General features: G+C 46.2%; 1 protein-coding gene across 7 annotated transcripts in view; it reads right to left on the bottom strand.

The window, feature by feature from the left end:
• The window catches only part of OPTN (optineurin), a 51,817-nt gene extending 48,510 nt beyond the window's left edge, over positions 1-3,307 (bottom strand). For 4 of the 7 annotated variants that reach the window (XM_025853437.2, XM_025853435.2, XM_025853441.2 and 1 more), the window contains exon 1: positions 3,104-3,306. The gene's annotated coding sequence lies outside the window, so the exon portion shown is untranslated. Of the gene's footprint in view, positions 1-2,443; positions 2,576-3,103 lie in introns of all 7 variants that reach the window. The other 3 variants (XM_025853439.2, XM_025853442.2, XM_025853434.2) reach the window with 3 other exon arrangements.
• Between the last annotated feature and the right edge of the window lie 6,296 nt (positions 3,308-9,603).

Consider the following 9,603-nt stretch of genomic DNA (forward strand, 5'->3'; position numbering starts at 1 on the left):
TCGATTTTATTCCCAGATCTATTTGAATTCTTAAATATATTATCATTTTTAATTCCAGACGTCAAGTAATTATATCAATGACTTGACTTTGTGGGTGTGGGCATGAGCTTAAATCTCATTCCTGAATTGGCTTTACAAATGATCCAGTCCAACTTCTTATTCAATGCAAGAATATCTTATCTGGTTTCCATGGAAGATGGTCAACCCCACCAGGCTTGAAAGGCTTCAATGACAGAAAATATGAGCAATAACTTTAGCAGGCAACACAGCCCATTCTGTTCCGGGGCCATTCCCATCATTAGAAAGTCATTCTGTATTGAACAGAAGTCTGCCTTATACTGACTTCCACCCACTAGACATTGGACCAATGAGCATCATGCAGAGTAAGTCCAAGGCCCTTACCCTGGTATGTTCCAAACTGGCTTAATAAGCATTCACAGGTTCAATCCCCACATGAATAAATTAATTTTAAACAGTAAAAACCTATTTCTTGATCAGAGACCATAGGTGGCTATTGGCAAATTCTGGTTTGGGATCACGAGGGGGCGCTGAGTATGAATCCAAGATTACATCAACTAAAACCATCATCATCCTGGAAAAAGAACTCAACGTCTGTATCCTATGAAGGGGGAAAAAGAAGCTTTGCTTTTAATGCCAGAAATGGTATTCTGATTTTGTAATCTGCTAACCTACAGGAAATGGAAATGGATTTACCCTTACCACGTAAGGCAAGAGCCTGGGAGCGTCTGGATTCTCTCTATTGAGTCTGAAAAGTCACTAAGTTGCTGGTACTTCTCCCTCCTCCCCATCCCTGCCGGCTTAGGTCAGGCCCTCCTTGTCTTGTCTCAATCACAGCAGTGATGCCCTCCACGGAGTACAGGATTTTTGTCTATTCTGTGCACCACTGTGTCCCTGGCACCAAGAACGCTTGCTGAAGAGTCTCCTACGCGGTCTGGCTCGTCTCTTTCTACTGCAGTCCTCCTACCACTACGGTTTCTTTCCTGGCATGAGGTCACCCTCCTGCTGAAAACCCTTCCCATACAAGGCAGAGTTCCAGCTCCCAAATGAGAAAAACGTGGGCTTTCAGAGTCTGGCCCCCACTTACCCACCTGTATCACCTCCTCTCGCCACGCCACTCGCATGCAGGGCACATCAAAGAGCTCACGGTTCCCCACTTTCTTCTGCTCCTCTGCTCTTCTCTCTCTTCTCCCCCTCTGCACAAAATGTCTGGCCCCACGTTTGCCCTGTCAAATACCCACCAGACAGCTCCACGTCCGGCTGAGACAGATGGCCTGTGTAAAACAAACTCTTCTTTCCTCTCTGTACCCACTCTCTGCAAAGTCCTATAATCCCATTCCAGTCTATCTTCCAACAAACTTCAGTGAAGGTCTCTATTTTATTCTTGTAAGCGGCACACAGCAGGCTCTCAGTAAATGTTCATTGAAATGAAATGAAAATACAGTGTAACAAGGTATTTTAAGGTCTAGCACTTGTAGAACACTTTCTGCTCTGTAGTGACAAACCCAGCATGCTAGTATTACGAGTTTTTCTACAACGCTATTGCACTCATTCCCAGATTCTTGAGCTCAACTTCTAAAACTTGCTTTGAAAATTAGTACCGTTTCTTCTATCATCCCCAAAAGTATCTATCTGGGTATCGTTTCATAACACACATTCTATTATTTCATCCTCATATACATGTCAAAATGAAAACTTTCAAAATAGTATTTTCCTCTGAATGAAACAGACTTTACTTCTTAAGAACAGAGTTTAATTTCTCCTTTTCATTTGGATTTACTAATCCCACTGATTCCAAAGAACATATCAAACAGTCTAAGTCTCTATAAAATTCAGAAAAAGCAGGGCTTGGAGAAGAAAATACCCATACATCCTCATGTAAGGGAGAGGGTTCTGTAGGAAGATGATACAATGGTCAATTCCTTTCAAGAACAAAGTTTGTTTTTGTTTTTTGTAGGGTTTAGTTGGATCCCATAGCATAACATGCAACCTGAGCTCAGTTACAAAAAAAGACACTACTTTTATAATGTTGTACAAAATATACAAAGAACCACTAGAAGTGGCCCAGTAGAAAAACAGATCAGTGACTCGGAAGATTCCAGTCCCTGTCCTCTCTCTCTAGGCCACATTTAAATTTCACTTACCTTGTCCATTCCAGGGCAGATCCTGGCCTTAGCCTCTGTTCCAGGATCTCTCCAGCCCAGTACAAACTGGGCACATCCTGGGAGGTAGCCAGGGTTCCCTAGCTCTTTTCTCCCCAGGCAAAGAGCAGGGGGAGGGGTTGGTTCTTGTGTTAATAGTGCTGCCCTGCTTAACCAGATCTGAGGCTTTTGAGGTCCCACCACCACCTTACTGGTCTACAGGTTCTGTTTTCCATTTCATCCTCCAACAGTTCTGGGGCATACATTTCCATACGACAGTTTACCTGGAGGAGGAGGCTAGACCAGAATCTGGGTTTCGTTTTCTCTTAGAGATGCTGATTGTGCATTCAGCTTACACATTTCCGACAGTAAAGACAACTCCTCTGGGGTTCTCAGCCTCATCGAGTATTCGCCATCTATGTATGTATATACACACGAACACATACACACATGCTTTCCCGGACCCAACGGTTTATGAAGATTCCTTTCAGCTGTTCAGGAGTCCCAGCGCCTTAGAGAGAGGTCACCTGTTCCTCAGTGTTCCTGGGCCACCTCATAAAGCTGGAGTAGTTTTTGTTTCTTAAAGGTATACCCGTGACCACTTCCCATATAATGAGGAACTGGCTGTATAATCATTCCCAACCTGCAGGAAGATGTCACCCTCAAACCACCTCCGTGACCTACAGAGGAAGTCAGCTGCGGCCAGTCGGGCTGGTAAAAAAGGGGGGAGGGCGCTTTGGGATGGCCGCCCCTCTCCCCTTTCCCACCAGATCAGGCTCTGCCCAGGCCTGGAAACCCTGCCGGAGGAGAGGACGCCCCATCCCTCGCCACCCACACCTCGACAGGCTCCGGGTCGCAGGGAAGGCGGCCGCGGGAACAGCTTCCAAGGCGGAAAGGGAGCCGCCGCCTCGCCGAGCCCCTGCCCATCCCCTGCCCCCGCTCACCCCGCGCCCGCGCTCCGGCCTCTCTCGGGGTCACTGCTTCCTCCGCATCGTGCCCGCTGGGGGAGGGCTCCGGACCCGGATGCAGACACTGACCAGGGGACCGGCCGGGGGCAGCTGCGCGGGCTCGGGGAGCCTCCGGCGGACTTGCGGCCTCACGACCCCGCCCAGCGCCGCTCAGCTGACCGCCGCGCCGGCCTCCCCGCCCCCGCCGGGAATTTCCCGGGCCCCGCCCCGCAACCGCGCCCCCACAGGCCCCGCCCCCTCCCCCGAGCGCGCGCCTCCAGCCGGCAGTCCCGCAGTCCCGCCGCGTAGCTCGCGCTGGCAGAGGCCCCAGCCTGGAAAATGAGGGCTACGTGGGTCTGTGAACGGCCGTGACCGGCGGCGCTCACTTAAATACATTCTTAATCAAAGGAGTGTGCGGAGTCGGTCTCCTCTGCGGGGGTCCCTTTAGAAGGCCGGAGCCGCAGGGGTTCGCTGAGCCCACGGAAAGAGGAGTACGGTCGGAGGCATCCTTTGACCCAACCCTCGATCTCTGTAAAGTCTTACATCTAGATACAGTTAACTGAGCGTGCATGGCTTTCCATCCGACTTTGCCCTTAAAATAGACCTTTGATTACATAAAGCCGCGGGCCCCTGGGTGGCTCAGTCGTTAAGCGTCTGCCTTTGGCTCAGGTCGTGATCGCAGGGTCCTGGGATCGAGCCCCACATCGGGCTCCCAGCTCGGCGGGAAGCCTGCTTCTCCCTCTCCCTCTCCCTCTCCCCCTGCTTGTGTTCCCTCTCTCGCTGTGTCTCTCTGTCAAATAAGTAAAATCTTAAAAAAAAAAAAAAAAGAAAAAGAAAACAAAAAAACCCCCATAAAGCCTGCAGGATGCTTCTTGGGTTCTTTGTTCCCACGGAGGAGGCCAATGGTGGACGCCTGGATAGTTCAAGGGCCCCAGGCCCGTGGGATTACTGGATTGATTTGGATTGTTTTGGGAAGCAGAAGTATTGATCTACCTGTAACCGGAGGAGGGAAGATGCCTCCGGATTAGATAGAATTAAAAGGGAGGAAACAAGACGAGGAAGAAGCACAATAATTTGCGTCCTAAGCACAGCGAGAAGGGTTGAGCAAGGACGCAGACACAGGACACAGAAGGGAACTGATAGTGAGGTCAAGGTCTGGGCAGGGTCTGGACCAAGGTGGTGCAGCCTGTGCCTGGCACCAGGACCCTATGCAAGACAAGAAAACAGAAATGGAAGAGGGAGAAGGGGCGGAGGGGAGAGGGTCTGAGAGTAAGTTTGTGCCAAAGATCGAAAAGGACTTTCAAAACCAGGCATATACCCTAACCCTGACCCTAACCCCTAACCCCAAGCCCAGCAGAAATCTGGGGTTTTATTCTCTGGAGTCTCTGCAAAATACCCAAACCCTAACCCCTAACCAAGGGAGGGAAAAAAAAAAGGTCTTCATGTGCGGGAAGAACTTGATTTAGTATGAAGACGCTGACGCTGCTCAGCAGGAATACGCAGCACGTGGTTGTGCGTCCAAACTGCCCAGTGGTTGGAAGGCAAGGGGGGGGAAAAAAATCCGAAATCTAAATGGGAAAAGGCGAAGGCGCCCTCTCCTGGCTTCTCGGAAGGATTCAGTTTCACTTTCAAGACCGCCTGCTCCAGTCAGTTTCCCCCTGCCTGGTCTTTTACACCACCCTTGAATTAATCTCTAAAATTGGGCAGAGGGGTAGCAAGTCAGTCCCTGGCCCCACACCAAATTCCCGAGGGTCCCTCCTGAGCCTGTCCGGGGTGCCTAGGGTGAGTCCCACTCCCACTGGGTTTCCTTCTATTTTAAAACATATTAAGGTAAGATAAAATGAGTATAAGAGGATTTGCGGGCGGGGAGATGCGGGAGGAAGGTCGTACACAGGCTGCCCTCAGCGTGGGAGTAGTAAGGTTGGAGGTGAACTTCTGGTAGAGAAAGTGGTCGAGGGAGTTTTCTCAGCAGTCTTGGGAGGGGCCTCTGAAGCATTGCGCAACCCTACCACTTCTTAGCTCCGTGACCTGGTCTTGCAGTACCTCATTCTCTTTCTCTGCAAAATCCAAAATTTCTGAGAACCAAAAGCCTTTCTTAGTTCATTTGGCGGCAAAACCTGATCTCAACCGATGAAGAGGTATTGACATTCTTTAGACCACTTCATGGGATTATTTAGTTCATTGAAGACACATTAATTAGTTTGTATGAGATCCGCGTCGGACACTCTTGGGGAGTTCTGTTATATAAATTACATACTTTGTAATACATTACTGTCTCACCTTTCTAAAATCCAAAAATAATTCTGAATTCTGAAACGGGAGCTTGCTCCACAGGCTTTTAAATAAGGGATCTGGATCTTCAGCCCCTACTGCCTAAGGCCATTGTGAGGATGTAGGGCTGAGATTAGTAAAACTAACCAAGGGGCACAGTGTCCTTGTTGTCGCTCTGCTTCCTAGCCTGACTGGTGGGGTGGTGCCTTTTCCTCTCATACTTCCACGTAGATGGAATCTACGTGTAGATAAAAAGACTAAAATTATAACGCGCTTTTAGCTGTTCACTGATGCGGGTTTGTGGTAGGTGACTGCAAAGCAGCGTGGCAACATATTCAGTGAGATAATTAATTTATTTCATGCTTTCTGTGCTCCTCCCCACTCCCCTCACCCCCTCTGCGTGGAGAAGGCAGTTCATCCTTTTGTGGTTCCTACCTTAAGGGCATTTGCAGGACTCTGGGACAAACAACTTTTCTAAAGGCACTCTACCCCAGGTGTCCTGGAGGGAAGGGGAGAGAGGCGGGGGGGGGGGGGGGGGGGGAGAGGTCTAAAAAAAAAATAAAAAAGATTTTTTTTTTTTAAAAAAAAAAAAAAAAAGGGAAGAAAGTTTTAGTTGAGTCCAAACGAGGACAACTTCCCTGGATACACAATCTTGGCAAAGAGGAGAGTGCTCTGGAGAAAGAAGGTTTGATACAGGGTTATTATATGCTTTTGTTTGTTTGTTTGTTTTTGTTTTTTGTTTTTTGTTTTACATCAAAGGTTACAGTTCCACCATGACATAAGACATTTCAGAAAATTACAAACTTTATCTTGGGTTTTAGTATGTACACAAGGTTGTGGGCTCCAGACGTATGGGAGCTTAGGGAGATTCTTACTCTTATCTCTAGGAATGTTTCTTTTGGGGTATTTGCTAATGAAGCAGATGTAAAAAGTGTGCTCACGGCAGAAATAGTGCCCATGCTCTGAAGTTTGGTTAAATCATTCTGACCTTGGTAAAAGTTAAAAATATAGCTTTCCTGGGCGCCTGGGTGGCTCAGATGGTTAGGCGTCTGCCTTCGGCTCAGGTCATGGTCCCAGGGTCCTGGGATCGAGTCCCGCATTGGGCTCCCTGCTCCTTGGGAGCGTGCTTCTCCCTCTGCCTCTCTCTCTCTCTGTCTTTCATGAATAAATAAATAAAATCTTTAAAAAAATATATAGCTTTCCTGAGATCCCTGGAGCAGAGCCCACAGCATTAAAAGTTGACGTTTTCTTTATTAGGTGGAGGGCTCTTAGGAGGGAAGGAAGCATGACACCTACAAAGTGGGAGAGGGGTAGAGGTTGGTGGTCTCATGAGCATCAAAGAGTTGAGCCTCAGCCCCTTTGCCTATAATGATACTGTGACTGAGAGTCAGGGTGGCCAAAGAAAAAACATTTGTCCGTGTCTCTTGGAGGTTGGTATTGACAAGGAGGAATAGCTTAAAGTTCATGGATTCTAGAGTGAACCTAACAACACGAAGAATTTCTTAAATAATTTTGTTCCTTAAACCGACTTTGGCTTCCTTGTGAAATGATTCTCTGCAGTAAACAAACTTTTTATTTATTTAATCATTCATACTTCCATTCATGTCTGCATGATTGTGGAAAACAAGGAGTATGTAGGCTAGTAACCAATAAGAACATGGCAGTAAGGTGGTCCCAAAACCCTGTGCAATCTTAATATGTTTCCAGTGGAAAATATTTTGTTTTGAGTGTTTGTTTATTGTTCAGTTTATTATTTTTTACTTGATTAAATGCTTTTTTTGTTGTATTAAACCATGTATGTTGCATCTTAACAATAAAGAAAGTCTATGAAAAAAATATATAATAGATCTATCTGTACTATGATTCCATATATATGAGATGTCTGGGAAAAGGAAACAGAGAGACAGCAGACCTGTGGTTACCTGGGGTTGGGAGTGGCTTCGACTGCAAGTGAGTTCAAGGAAATTATGGGGGGGGGGTGATGAAAATATTCTAAAACGGGGTTGTCATTGTCATTGTAAACTCTTACCGGCATAATTAAAATCATCAAGCTTACAATGGGTGAAATTTATAAGGTGTTAATGATACCTCAATAGAGTTGCAAAAACAACACCAAAAAGCACCCTGGAGACTGACGTCAATAATCATGAGGTCTGATGAAGGGTACATCCCTTCTTTTGAGGATGGGTTCCTCGGAAAAGTTCAACGGCATTACCACATGACCCTGCAATTCCTCTCCTAGGCATACATCCCAATGGATTAAAAACAGGGACTCAAACGAGTGTGTGTATTTCCCCTTGGCAATACCTGGCACTGTAGCATCTGCCCGTAGGAGGAGCGGGGTGTGTAGTCGAGGCTTCCATCAGAACAAGGCTCTGGGATGAGAGTCTAACCTGCCACCAGTTTGCACGCCAAGTATCTTGAGTGCCAGGAACAATGACCCTGCTTTATGAAAAGCCAGAGCACTGTGTGTGTGCTCTGTGTGTTATTCCTCTCCTTTGCCTCACAATTGTAAATCTTGAAACAGTAAACTTGTTGGGGAGGACTCAGTGTTTATCTTTTAGGTGATCATCAGTCCTCTGTGAATATTAAAAAAAGAACAGCCTAGTAATATGACAGCTTATCAGTTACTTCCTGCTCCTGTCCATTATGTACACACAGAAGCTCTCCTAGACTCCTGCACGAGTCAAAGCGGAGCGTAGATTTACACGTTAAATTCTTGTTTCCTTGTTTTGCTATAGAACTGTTAAAAATTCCTGGAGCAAAATGTTCTGTTGAAGTACTTATGAGTCAGAGCCAGTGATTCGGGAGCATAATCACTCCAAGACACCACAGTTCTCCGTCATGGTCTGAAAAGCACTGCCATTGTCTTCCTCGTATGCCTGGTGAGTGGGAAATGGCCTGGGTGTCTCGTTCCTTGCTTCTGATTAAATAATTCATCTGTCACTGTTGAAGTCCATGTGATTTGTCTTTTTTCCATCTCACTTATTCTTTCCCAGAATGAAATTTCTCACTTCTCAGAGTGCAGGGTGGCATAGGGAACACATTCTTGGGCATCAGGCTACCTGGGTCTGACCTGAGAACGCACGAAGGGGCAGAGTTCCTTGGACCTTGGCCTCTGTATAGTGAGTTAGAGAGGCCGGGACAGGTGATCTCTTAGCTTCCTTCCAACCCTTAGAAAGCGGCATTCCTTTTGGTTCTTTATATTTGGTATCCTGTCTTAACAGACGCCAAATTAACTTAATTTCAGTTCAGACTTCTTTTTTCTTATGTTAATCGCGGTTCTCTGGAGAAACAACCAATAGGATACATGTGTGTATGTGTCTATACAATTTTATTTTGATTTTGCAATTTGAACTGTATATATATGATAAAACATTTATTATGAGGAATTGGCTCATGCCAATCTGCGTTCGGCAAGCTGAGGCCCAGGAGAACTGTTGGTATAATTCTATTCCAAAGGCTGGCAGGTTTGAGACCCATGAAGTTGTTGTTTCAGTTAGAGCCTGAAGGCAGGAAAAAACTGATGTCACAGCTCAAGGCAGTCAAGCAGGAAGAATTCCTTCTTATTTGGGGAAGGGTCAGCATCCAGGTCTATTCAGACCTTCAACTGATTGGATGAGACCCACCCACACTGGGGAGAGCAATCTGCTTTATTCTGTCTTATCCATCTAAATGTTAAACTCTTCCCCAAATTCCCTTATGGAAATATCCAGAATAGTGTTTTTCCAAATATCTGGGTACCCCACTGCCCAGTCAGGTTGACACATAAAATTAACTGTCATATTTCTATAGAGGTTGGCTTAATGCTTGGTTAGTTAAATGATCATAAATGATGCTGCGATTTGAAAAGTCATAAGTCCCCTGAGAAAATGTATTCATGCATGGATTCCAAATAGACTGTGATAAACCTGGACGCAAAATCTTAGCTGGATTGCCCATGACCTTTTGTACCCATAAAACCTCACTGTTCCCCCTCAGCAGACTACATTAACCCCTTTCTGGTTTTGTGGACAGAGGTCCTGTTCCCCTTGTTATAGGCCAATAGACAGTTATTAAATTCATAGACATGATAGCCTGCTGAACAGGAAATCAGCTTTTTCTGGGGTTGGTCTCCTCAGATCTTCACAACTGGTTGCCAGGAGCACATTTCTTTCCTAAGCTCCGTGGGTCATTTCTCCAGCTAATAGACCTTTAAATTTTGCAACAAATTACTCCATTGATAT

This window comes from Callorhinus ursinus, unplaced genomic scaffold (genome assembly GCF_003265705.2).
Source record: "Callorhinus ursinus isolate GAN/ISIS: 27379988/994484 unplaced genomic scaffold, GSC_fseal_2.0 scaffold36, whole genome shotgun sequence".
Lineage (NCBI taxonomy): Eukaryota > Metazoa > Chordata > Mammalia > Carnivora > Otariidae > Callorhinus > Callorhinus ursinus.